The following is a 12,696-nucleotide window of genomic DNA, read 5'->3' on the forward strand; positions in this document are numbered from 1 at the left end:
GCATTCCAGAAAGTCGTCATAAAATCCGGGAGGCAAATGTAGCCCTCATGGCTAGCTGTATCTATATAATAATGGACATTCTGCAGTAATTCGAAGAAACTCATTATCTGGTTGCTTACTGAGATGTGAACATTTGGAATCATTGAGACATATCTTTGGATCCAAAGAAATATCCAAAGCAATGAAGCAGAAATTCACCATCCTTTCTTTCTGGTATTCATCCATTTACTGAAATATCAGAATATGCTCCGAAGAAAATGTTCAATACTTAAAAAGAAGAATAACCTGGTAAACCAAAAAAGTGGGAACAGAGGGGGGGGGGGAATCTGCCAGGAATAACAAGGTTCTGTGAGAACCAGTTATATAAAAAGGCTTAGAAGAATAACTGAACACGTGCATTTTCCAAATCCCTTGCAAGGGTCATTTCAACTAAATTGTTCTCCAAGTAAAATAAAACGTGATTTCCTCCAGAAGCTGCAAATTTAAAAACCGGATTCTTAAAACCTTATTAAATAATATTATACTATAAGCACGTTTGCCAAAGTATTTTATTATATTAGCTTTTCCTGGAAAAAGTTCTCAGGGTTCCCACATAGTAAGCAGTTGTTATGTAGTTATTTGTTGGACAACTAGTAATTCCTGGGAAAGGTGTGTCTTTTATTTTCCAGATCTATGGCAGAAGGTGGCCAGCCAAATAAGGGAATATTATGCAAATGTTGCCTTCCTTGGCTCTGCCCCAGGAAAAGCAGTGATGGTAAAGCCAGCAACTAGCCTGCCCACCCCTAAGGGAAGGCCTGGCTCAGAAGCAAGAGTTAACTGTGAGTTAGTTACTCACACAGGCTGAAACCCAGACACTTTTAAGTCAGAAAAGGGGATGGTAGGGGGGACCTCTATCTTCTAACCTAGAAGGCTGGATTCAATTCGGGAGCATAAAAAATACTGGGTGGTTTTTCTCTCCCTAAATAGAAACAAGGCCACATTCCCACTTCAGAGAAGCTCCTTCAGCTCTGTGGGACCCTGGGCTTCAAGGGTCCCAGAAACATAATGGGCTCCTGCTCTCTGCACCACTACCCTCTGCTCACCCCACCTCCTCCGCATCAGGGGAGTTGCAGGTCCTCGTTCCCTGGAAGTGTCTCCCCAGGGAGAAGCTGACTTCATTTCCATCAGCATTAATGACCCACCTTTCCAGCACAATGCTGTGCGGGCTGCACAGGGCAGATGAGATTTGGTTAAGAGACTGCTAAATAATGAATAAAAAGAGGCACCACCAGCCCTCCAATACCTCATTATTTGCTCGCCTGAATCCAATGAGAAAAACAACCACAGGAAAGGAAAGAATGACAGAGACTGGGGCTAATTCTCAAGGCTTCTGGAAATTCTGGTTCAGAAGGGGGCGGGTGTGGTCTGGGATTTGGGTGTAGACCAGACTTCGGGCCCCTGTAAGCCCAAACCATGGCACGTGTTCCCGCCGCGTGGCTGGAGCAAGGAGGTCACTGGTGGGAAGGGCACCCACTGGCGGCAGCCTCAGCCCTGGAAAATGCAGGACAAGGCTCCCTCCTTTCTTCTGGGCTGCCAAACAGACGCCCACTGCTCTCAGCCCCAAGGCTCACTGCCCTGAGAAGCCTCTGCTCCCCGACAGGGGACCCCCTGAGTCGTCCCACACTCAGCTCTCCTCTGGACTGGAAACCAGCCTCGCCCCAACATACGTTCACAAAGTTCTAGTTCCACCTTTGCCACAGGAGCCTACAGTCTGGCTTTTTTCCCTCCCCAATCATACTTCACCATTTTAAAAGCACACTAAAAAAATATTTGAACAGGGGTGTCTGGGTGGCTCAGTTGGTTGAGCTTCCGACTCTTGGTTTTGTCTCAGGTTGTGATCTCAGGATCGTGAGATCGAGCCCTGTGACAGGCTCCACACTCAGCACGGAGTCTGCTTAAGATTCTCTCTCTCCTGGGGATCCCTGGGTGGCTCAGCAGTTTAGCACCTCCCTTTCACCCAGGGCGTAATCCTGGAGTCCCAAGGATCGAGTCCCACGTTGGGGTCCCTGCATTGAGTCTGCTTTCCCTCTGCCTGTGTCTCTGCTTCTCATGAATAAATAAATAAAATCTCTTAAAAAAAAAAAAAAAAAGATTCTCTCTCTCCCTCTCCCCGTGCCCCTCCCTCTGTTCTCTCTCCCTCTCTAAAAATAAATAAATCTTTAAAAAAATACATTTGAACAAAATCAGATCATATGAGCGACATGGGTGGACTGTCTCAATGCCAACATCCTGATTTTGATATTGTGTTGCGTTTTTGTCAGAAAAATTTCCCCCATTGGGGAAAACTATATAAAAGGTACACAGGATCTCTCCATATTATTCCTTACAGCTTCATGTAAATCTACAATCAAATTTGACCTCAATAAAATTTCAATTAAAAAAACCTAAAGAATGTATTTTATAAGCTTCATGTGAATAAAGACCAATCAAGAGGTCACCCTACTCACGGATGCTCAAACTGAGCCTGACTTCCAGGAGATGCTTCTGCAGTACACGTATTCAAGAACTATGTATGTCATCCCTCAACGTGCCAGTTACTGTACCAGGCACTACAACGTCTGTCTCAACTGATGTTCTTAGAAGATGAACAGGGATGAGAGAAAAGTCATTGAGGCAGCCCTTGTGTAACTGGCCATTTCATTATTCTCAACAGAGGTGAGAGGTTTAGGTACACACTAGGCAACTGCACTGTCTGGGTGAAGACTATTGCTCAAGCAACAATTCATCTGTGCCAAGAGTTCCACCCGTCAAGGCACCATGACGGTGGGTTCCCAACCACCGACTCACTCCTTGCTACGCGCTTAAACATGGCAGCGCCTTTCCATTCCTTCTGCTTCGCATATATTTTTGAGCAAGTTTCTCAAGTGGCTGAGGGAGAACACAGTACTTGGTTTGCTTTCAAATGAGTTATCCAAACCTTGTCTGCCTTTTAGCAGGAAAGTTCCAGAGATCTTAAACAAGAAAATGGGCTCCTGGCCATGACAATCCTCGTTCAACGCGTTGCTTTGTTTGGCAGCTCTCATTTGTCTAGACCAGATGTAGGTCTCAACTAGTGTAAACAGCCATGCCGAGCTATCACAGTGACCAACCTGTAACTCGGAGGGGCCAAAGGCACCGTCCCAGGCACCGAATTCTTCTCAAAGGGCAGAGGTTTAAGGGACTGACAATCCGCCTTAGTATGCGTAGGGCTGGTTGTACTGACCAGTGCATTTCTAATCCATTATCTCATTTGCTCCTTATAATGCTTGTCAATACTTTGGTATGAAGAAACCCAAGCTAACTCTCTCAAATGTTCGTCAATTCTTGGTTACACAGGAATTGATGATTCATGATTATGTTAGCCTTTTTTGGGCCTCCTCCAATCTTACAGGACATTTTACCATATTTCTACCAGTGGAGAGGCAGTAGTTTGAGAGAGAGATAATGAGTCTTGAGTCAGAGAGGTGAGGTTAGGGCCCAGCTCCATGACTCAGTGGGTGGTCCTGCATTAGCTTCCCTGAACCTCTGTCTCTTCATCCATCACTGGGAGGAGTAACACCCACATTGCAGGATTAAAGCAATGATTAAATGAGACACCTAGATAGAACAAGTGGTGATTGCTCACAATGTTACGTCTTCTGTCAAAAGTTGGTTTCAAAATAAGACTGGTTCCATAGAAACAAGAACTAGGAACACCTGGGTGGCTCAGCGATTGAGCGCCTGCCTTCGGCCCACGGTGTGATCCTGGAGATCTGGGATCGAGCCCCACATGGGGCTCTCTGCATGGAGCCTGCTTCTCCCTCTGCCTGTGTCTCTGCCCCTCTCTCTCCGTGTCTCTCATGGATAAATAAATAAAATCTTTAAAAAAAGAAAAGAAAAGAACAAGAAACAAGAACTAACAGGGGCGCCTGGGTGGCTCAGTTGGTTAAGCATCTGCCTTTGGCTCAGGTCATGGTCCTGGGACTGGAGCCCCACATCTCCCTCTGCCCTTCCCCCTACTCATGCTTTCTCACTTTCTCTCTCTCAAATAATAACTTTAAAAAAAGAAGGAAATAAGAACTAACAACCAAAGTGAAATTTTTTGACTATCAAAGAATGCATATTATCTATAAGAATCCCTGAATTCAGGGGCAATTGAGGATCATCTGTAATTAGCAGCTGCTACAGAAATGCCCAAATGATCAGAAGGATTTCTTTCTTATTTTCATGTATCTGAGTTAGTAAAAAAATATTGTCCTATTATCTTACCCTCCAATAAGAAACCCACCATTAAAACTCTTCATGTAACTAAAATCCACAGGACACTAAGTACAAGTGTATTCTCAGCAGATTTCCACATTTTAGCTGTACGAGCAAATGCAAATTTGAGGAAAAATGATTCCCTGCCCGATGTCCAGAATGACTGGGGAACAGGTGGGTTGTTCTAATCTACCTAAGAGAATGGCCGTTTTTTTTTCTAAAGATTTTATTTATTCATGAGAAACAGAGAGAGAGAGAGAGAGAGAGAGAGAGAGAGAGGCAGAGACACAGGCAGGAGAAGCAGGCTCCATGCAGGGAGCCCGATGTAGGACTCAATCCCAGGACCCTAGGATCACGCCCTGAGCTGAAGGCAGTTGCTCAACCGCTGAGCCACCCAGCGTGTCCCAAGAGAATGGCCTTATAAACCACACAAATGTGACCAAATTTCAAAGGATATCAAACATGACAAAACATATTTGTGGTGAATACACTGACCACTCCCTTCTGTCTTTCCAACATTAGCTGCTAACACCAAACTTCTCAAATTATAGTATGTGTGCCAAGGGGTAGAGAGAGCCACGAGGTTACAAGGGCCCATCTTCCAAGAACATCAGTGGTCCTCAATGGGAGTCCGTGAGACACCCAGAGATACCTAAGCTCATGCGTCTACCACTCTCTGCACTTGAGAGTACTCAGAAGAAGGATGAAAAGCACTATTGAGGGGCACCTGGCTGGCTCAGGTTATAAAGCATGCAACTCTTGATCTCAGGGTTCTGAGTACAAGCCCCACATGGGGTGTGGAGACGGAAGGAAGGAAGGAAGGAAGGAAGGAAGGAAGGGAGGAAAGAAGGGAGGAAAGAAGGGAGGGAGGGAGAAAGGGGGAAGGGGGAAGGAGAAAAAAAAGAAAGAAAAGCACTATTGAGGGTGAGGCAAAATACTAATTTACTGAACACTCATCTGCCAAGGCCAGTGCTCGGTGTTTGCACATTAATCATCTTAATTCCTCACTTACTCATTCAATAATCATGGGAAGAAGAAAGGGAACAGCCAGTGACTTTTATTATTGTTTTGAGATACATTTTAACTAGGCTCTCAGAGTCCAGCTCAACATTAATATCAAATCCTTCAAGTCACTGGCTCTAAGTGAAAAGAAAAAAAAGGGCACAAGGAACTTGGTAGTGAAAACATTGGCAACAAAATCAGACATGAGAAAACTGGTTGATAGAGACACAAATACACTAGCAGGGGACACCTTGGTGGCTCAGCGGTTAAGCGCCTGCCTTTGGCCCAGGGCATGATCCTGGGGTCCCGGGATGGAGTCCCACGTCAGGCTCCCTGCATGGAGCCTGCTTGTCTCTCTCTCTCTCTCTCTCTCTCTCTCTCTCTCTCTCTCTGTCTCTCATGAATAAATAAATAAAATCTTTTAAAAAAAAACACACATACGCTAGTGGGTTAAGAATTTTGTTTACTTAAAAAGGGCAACTTCTGAATATAAACATATGAGTGAATCGACTAATAAATACTAATAAGCACCAACATGTGACACGTGTATATACATGTAATACTTTGCTAAAAACCTCTTAGAGGGGCGTCTGGGTGGCTTAGTCGTTAAGCATTTGACTTTGGCTCAGCTTGTGATCTTGGGGTCCTGAGATCGAGCCCTGTGCTAGATGCCAGGCTCTGCGCTCAGGGGGGATGTCTGCTTCTCCCTCTCCCTCTTCCTCCGCCTCTCCCTCTCCCTCCACTTGCGCTCACTCACTCTCATCTCTCTCAAAAAAAATAAAGAAAATCTTAAAAAAAAAAAAAAAAAAAAAAAACTCAGAGTTTATTTTCTTTTCCTAACCCAATCAGGCAGGAAATAGGTTGTTACTGACACCAATTTCAGCCATTGTTTGCTCAACAGAACCTTGCCAAGAGATGCACCTTCTCTGGCGTAACGTGCACCTTCCCTCCAGCCCACTCAGAATGTTCCCTTGTCCCTGCTGCTGTTAAGTGCTGCCCTCTGAGTTCTCACCAACATGAAAGGACCCCATTACCACCACTGGTTAGAAATAAAAGCTCCTTGACTCAAATTGGCCTGTTGAGCCTGTTGGCTCTGTCCTCTGATCCATCTCCTGTTGAGTAACACACACGACACAGAAATTGCATGTCATGAACTCCAATGCACTGTACAAATGCCAGTTATTTTTTTTTTTGTCCTTATGACTATATTTTACACCCATTCTGCTGGACTGCTTTGAGGCTCCCACAGATATGGTCAAATGGCTAGCAGCAGTTAAAAAAACTCTTAACAGGCCAGATACACAAATTGTTAATTCGGTAGAATCTGAAAAATTTTTAATGAAATTAACAGAATTTGGGCTTTGGAGGAACATTACAACTACTGTAAACATACATTCATCTTCTTTCCCTGACTCACCAAGGAGCCAAGGATCATGCTGTGTGCAGAAGATAGAAGAAGCGTTGGCTGAGAATATTCGGCCAAAGTGGACACCGGAGAACAGTTTACTGTGTGGTTTAGAAACCAGGGAGTTGCTTCCAAGAAAAGCAATCCTTTGGTTTCTGTAATGTAACGAGCAATAAACTTCTTCCTCCAAAGTTGCTGTGGCGAAGCAACGCAGTCTCCACTCAGTGTGGCTGGTCCACTACTAGAAGCATGAAGGGACCACAGAGAAGAAGAACACCCCCAAATGATGAGAGATTTCACAGGCCAAGGCACCCCTTTTGGATATGCTAACTCTACAAACATCCCCCCAAACAGCAAAAGGCATCAGAGAACTCGCTCCATCACCCTTTCTCACCTTTGCATCCCTGTTGTTCTACTGTCCTCTCTGGAAATGACATTCGGAAAGAAAACACAACCTAGTGTGAGCACCGGACATACACCCTCACTGTGCCTAAATGCCTGGCACCTCGCATGTGCGGAACCACTTAATGCACCTCACTCTCTGCAAGGCTGCCTTGCTGTGCTAGTGATGGACATTGTGAAGAGTCACCCCATCAGGGGGCAGCTCCAGTGACTCCCACCGCCAGGCCCAGGGATGTCACACCTTCCGGTGAGGCCCAAGTCTCTCAAGCAGTAAGCAACAGGTAAGCACGCTGGCCAGCTTCCATGGCCATCACCTTTCTGAGCATCCCGTAGGATGACAGGATCCCTGGGAACCTGAGCGGTTCTTACTATTCCATAGAAAGCTCTTTGTTGTGATTATAAAATAAGGATCTGCATTACGCTGCTTTTTTTCTTTTTTAACTTAAATCTGACTTCTGGTGCTTTCTTAACTAAGTCACAAACCTCCGATCGTTTATGAATATGCTGGCTCCAGAGAGATCTGTATTTTGGGCTTTGGTTGCCAGGAAGATTCCAGACTCCCAACTCTGGCTGCCAGTCTGTGTTTTTTATTCCGTCAAATCTGAGCAAGACTTAAGTGGCTGAAGAAGTGGAGATGCGAAAAAGCATGCTGACCGTCACAATCTCCTATGGCCTTTGATCTGTTTCTCAAGTTTCACCGAAGCTTAATGGAATCGAAAGAAACAGAGGAAAAAATATTTCTCCCTTTTAAAAAATCATATCATCATAGAAACTTTTAAAAATAACCATATTAATATTTCATCTGATTCAGAAACGGTGAAGGAGAAATCTGCCAGTAAAAGACCAGAATGAGAAAAAAATAAATAAACAGAGGAGAAATGTTGCAAATGTCTACACCATCTACCGTGAGAACATCTCCATAGTATTTTCAGAAAATAATTGTCTTGAAGATATGAGGAATGTGAGCCCTGGGTTGGGGGAGTGGGAGGGAGAAGAGCGTGTGTTTGAATTTTCTATAGCTAATATGTCACAGTAAAGGGACAATTTACATTTAACCGCTTCCAGAGTGGAGTAACAGATTGTCAGACTAATATCTTGTCTGTTTAATAACCTATGGTTATAGTCACACAAATCATAGAGATAATATAATCCCCAATACAGCCCCACTGTTGTGAAAAAAAACTGTAATCGTCAACTCAACTTTGACTTATTCACCTAAATTCTGGTCTTCTGGGCAACACAGTAGTAGACTGGGGTACAGTGACCTCTATTCTGTGTTTATTTCTTTATTTGAAACTTAACTGAAGGGATAATGAGATTATGGTAAAAAAAAATGACATTCTGAGCGCCGTGGTGAAAAGAATAAAAGTGAGAATTTACCCCCAATTTATTGCTCACAAACTCGGCTCGACATGCGGAATACAGTTCAGCAGTTAACCTCCCTTTTGACCTCAGCAAGGACTGCTCTCACCTCCTTCCCTGGGGCCTAGCGGAATAAGCCTCCTGCTTGCTCATCATTTCCTTGTGGTCTGTCCCTTCAAGTACCTCCATGAAAGCCTGGACCTAAGGCCCCCAGTGACAGCACCTAAGCCAGTGCCTGGCACATCAGATTGGCAGACCTGTTGAGTAAGCACCTGCTATTGAATGTCTGAATTTGAGAGCTTCTGAGAATGGATATGGAGTGGATGACCTCACCCTTTCATGATGCATTCAACCGGCTTCGCTCTCTGCCACCTGCTCTTGGTCTAGTTCAATGTCAAGGGGCACGCCTGGACAGAATCACTTTTGTTGGTTGGTTGTCTACTGCGTGATTCCAAAAGTCAACACAACATAAACAGGCAGACAGAGCCATTCCCACGCTACTGCCAGTCCCTATGCTCACCGCTGCCTGCTACCTATCCACATCTACCTTCGTTTCTTGTTATCTTTCCAGGGCTTCTCTATGCAAATATAAACAAACTTCCCTGCATATTTCCAGATCCTCACCTTCCTTGCATAAAGGTAATATAGTCTATACACTCGTCCCCAGCTTGTTTCCTTCACTTGGCCGTGTATCTGGACACCATTCCACGTCACAACACACATCATCACTCTCATCAACAACTACACAGCATCCACTGCCCACAGATGCCATCCTTCAACCACTCCCTCATAGACCACTGTACATCCGGTAGCTTCTGGTGCTCTGGTGTTACACACAAAGCTTGTACCGGTGTCCCCTCAGTATGGGTGCAGGTGTGCATGTAGGAAAAGATTCCCAGAACAGGACATTTGTAATGTTGGTTTACACCATAGGGTTGCTAAGAAATATTGTTAGGTGCTATAAAGAGGGCGTGATAGCATCCATGTACATGTGTGCTACAGGGCACTAGAATTTTTTCCACTCTTGTCAAGGGGAGTGCTAACCGAATTCCTCACTTTCATAAAACACAGACTCTTTGAAATTTTAAATTGATGCAGCATCCCCAAATGGTAGCCAGAGTTCAGCTCCCCTATTCTACTTCCACCCATCAATTTTCTTAGGCTGACAGATTTTTCCTCTAGAAACCTATTAGAGGAAAACAGGCCCTCTAAAAAAGCCTTGAAAGCCTAGTTAATATGGGTGGAATTAAATTTTTATAAGAGTATTCAGGGATTCTAAATCAGCAGCAAATGCTTTCTTTTCATCACAATACTCAAAATGACATGGAAAGAAAAACATAAATGAATATTTAAAAACCCTATTCATTCCAATGCAGGGGACCCCCAAAAGTAGTTGATATTCTCAGAGTTTTTCAGTAATTCATGACTTTTTTTCACAGTGACAATCTAAAATTAGAAAATGATGCCTATTTGCAGAATCAATGAAAAGGTCCTTTTCCCACCCATTCTAGAAAAGGCATGAGGAAACAACATACTTTCACATGAGAATCTCAGCTCTCAGGAAACGCACCCTCTGGCTTAGAATATTTATTAAAGTCAAGGAACACAAAAGCAATGATTTCCTTTTGTTCCAGCATATACTTTGGTAAATACCAACATACCAGACTGTATCCCTTTCTTTGATACAGTTTTGTATGATCTGTTCAATATACTTAAAAAAACATGTGTCATGGCCAACATGATGTTCTGTATTGATGAATATAAACCAATTTTACAGTCACCTTAATCAGTAACTCATAGTCCATCCACCAAAGACATGCACCACAATGTTTTTTTTTGTTTTTTTTTGTTTTTTTAATTTTTATTTATTTATGATAGTCACAGAGAGAGAGAGAGGCAGAGATACAGGCAGAGGGAGAAGCAGGCTCCATGCACCGGGAGCCCGACATGGGATTCGATCCCGGATCTCCAGGATCGCGCCCTGGGCCAAAGGCAGGCGCCAAACCGCTGCACCACCCAGGGATCCCTGCACCACAATGTTTTTAGCTGTTTTATTCACAATAGCCCCAAACTGGAAATAATCAAATGTCTACCAAGTGTAGAATGGATATCTAAATCTCATACAATGGAATACTACACAGCAATGGGAAAAAATGAGCAATTATACAACATGAATGAATGTCACAAAACTTAAATATGATCCATTATATGGAATTCAAATAGGCAAAACTAATTTACGGTGACAGAGGTCAGAACAGTAATTACCTTTGGGAAGGAAGGGCATTGTTCTCACGGGGAAAACAGTACCAAAGGACTTCTAGGGTGCTGGAAATGTTCTTCATCTTGATCTAGGTGGTCCTTACATGGGTTAAAAAATTCTGAGATTTGTTATCTTCACTATATGTAAAGTATATCTCAGCATCCTGAGCTAGTCAGCTAGCATCCTCAGCCAAGAAGTCCTTATCCCAGAAGCAGCCAACTAGAACCCCTTCTGTTATCTATATTTGAGTCATATTAGCCCTTCTGCTAACTAACAAAATGAATGTGAGGAATGATTTTTTTTTTCTTGATGAAATCAGTGGTTAATTAGCATGATGAGCATTAAGAATGGGGAAAAATATTTTAGATAATCTCTATCCTTGAATAGGCAGGGATAAGGCTCAGGACCTGTACCCTTCAACTTGATCCCAAAATGGTCTATCCATTGGTTTGAGGGATTTCTGGCTGCCTGATGCCTATCCTAACGGAAATGTAATCCTGCTTTTGGAATATTGGCAGCTTTGCTTCAAGGGAAGCTTTCATCCTAAGTGGTGGTCGAAGTACCTAAGAGGACACAGAGCTGGGATTTCAGGATACAGCACAGAACTTATGAACTACATTCTGCTAATACCCATTTAAGAAGCGTCCTGATGCTGAATTTGTTCTGAAATTTGCTTTCATTATAAGCTGGTCATGAGGCTGTAAGAGAACAGCTAATCCTCATTCAACTACAACTTTCTGGTGGTTACCATCCCCTACCTCAAAACACTTAAGAGCATGTATGACCAGTCTGGCTAATTTCCATTGTCAAGTCTGGAGACTGTTAGAGCATGAAAATGTGCAGACATGCTTGCTGGAGGGTAACATGTTTCCTTATGAACAAAATGAAGAATGGAACCAGAGGTGAGAAAAGCAGGATAAATGGGCATAGGGCAGCACAGTGACACCCAGAGAAAGAAGCCAACCAGGGGGAGGTTTCCAGCAGTACCCACAACTCTTGGAGGCTTGCACAGAGATACACAGGATACGATCATATTTGTGAACGACCCAAAATTAAACAAGATGAAAGACTCAGACTTCTAAAAGGTCTTGTCAGGCAATTTGGTGAACTAGATCTAACAAGATTAAATATACAGTTAGGTGTACAAAAATTAACAATTCAAGACAAAAGGGGCAAAGATCAATGACAAAATCCATTATAATTGTGACATTTAAAACTTTAGGGGTTTTGGATAAGAAGCTCAGGCTCAGTGTGAATTGGAAGTATGCTATGGTCACCAAAAATGTAATGCATATATTACATTTCAAAAAGAAAGTTTACTTTGAAAAGATATAACGCAGATATTTGTACATCAATGTCCATATCAGCATTATTCATAAAAGCCAAAAGGGGGAAGCAATCCAAGGGCCCCTTGACAGATGAATGGAGAAACAAAATGGGGCATATCCCCATACAGTGGAATATCGTTCAGTCCTAAAAAGGAAGGAAATTCTGGCACCTGCTACAATGTGGGTGAACCTTGGGGACATTATGCTAAGTCAAATAATCCAGACACAAAAAGCCAAATGCTGTATGATGCTACTTATTTGAGGTCCCTAGATTTAGTCTAATTCATAGACAGAAAATAGAATGGTGATTATTAGGGGCTGGTTACTGGTGGTGGTTAGTGGGTAGATTTTCAATTAGGGAAGATGAAAATGTCCTGGAGATGGACAGGGGAGGCACACTGTGAATGAATTTATGCCACTGATAAAGTTGTTAAAATAGTAAATTTTTATGTTATATATGTTTTACCACAGTTTTTTTTAAAAGATTGTATGTACGTATTTATTTATTTATTTATGTATTTATTTATTTATTTATTTATTTATTTAGAGAGCGCGCGCGCACAGGGAGAAACAGAGGGAGAGAATCTCAAGCAGACTCCCCAATGAGCAAAGACCACCCCCCTCCACACAAACTTGGGGCTCAGTCTTGTGACTCTGAGATCATGACCTGAGCCAAAATC

The 12,696-nt window shown here is 43.1% G+C and overlaps 1 protein-coding gene and 1 non-coding gene across 4 annotated transcripts in view; both read right to left on the reverse strand.

Annotated features, from left to right (window-relative positions):
- Positions 1–12,696, reverse strand: part of CAMK1D (calcium/calmodulin dependent protein kinase ID) — a 433,707-nt gene that overhangs the window by 344,418 nt on the left and 76,593 nt on the right. The gene's annotated exons all lie outside the window — the stretch shown is intronic.
- LOC121498382 lies at positions 9,369–9,497 on the reverse strand. The gene has a single exon (XR_005989761.1). It is a non-coding gene; the product is annotated as a U6atac minor spliceosomal RNA (small nuclear RNA).

This window comes from Vulpes lagopus, chromosome 8 (genome assembly GCF_018345385.1).
Source record: "Vulpes lagopus strain Blue_001 chromosome 8, ASM1834538v1, whole genome shotgun sequence".
NCBI classification, from domain to species: domain Eukaryota; kingdom Metazoa; phylum Chordata; class Mammalia; order Carnivora; family Canidae; genus Vulpes; species Vulpes lagopus.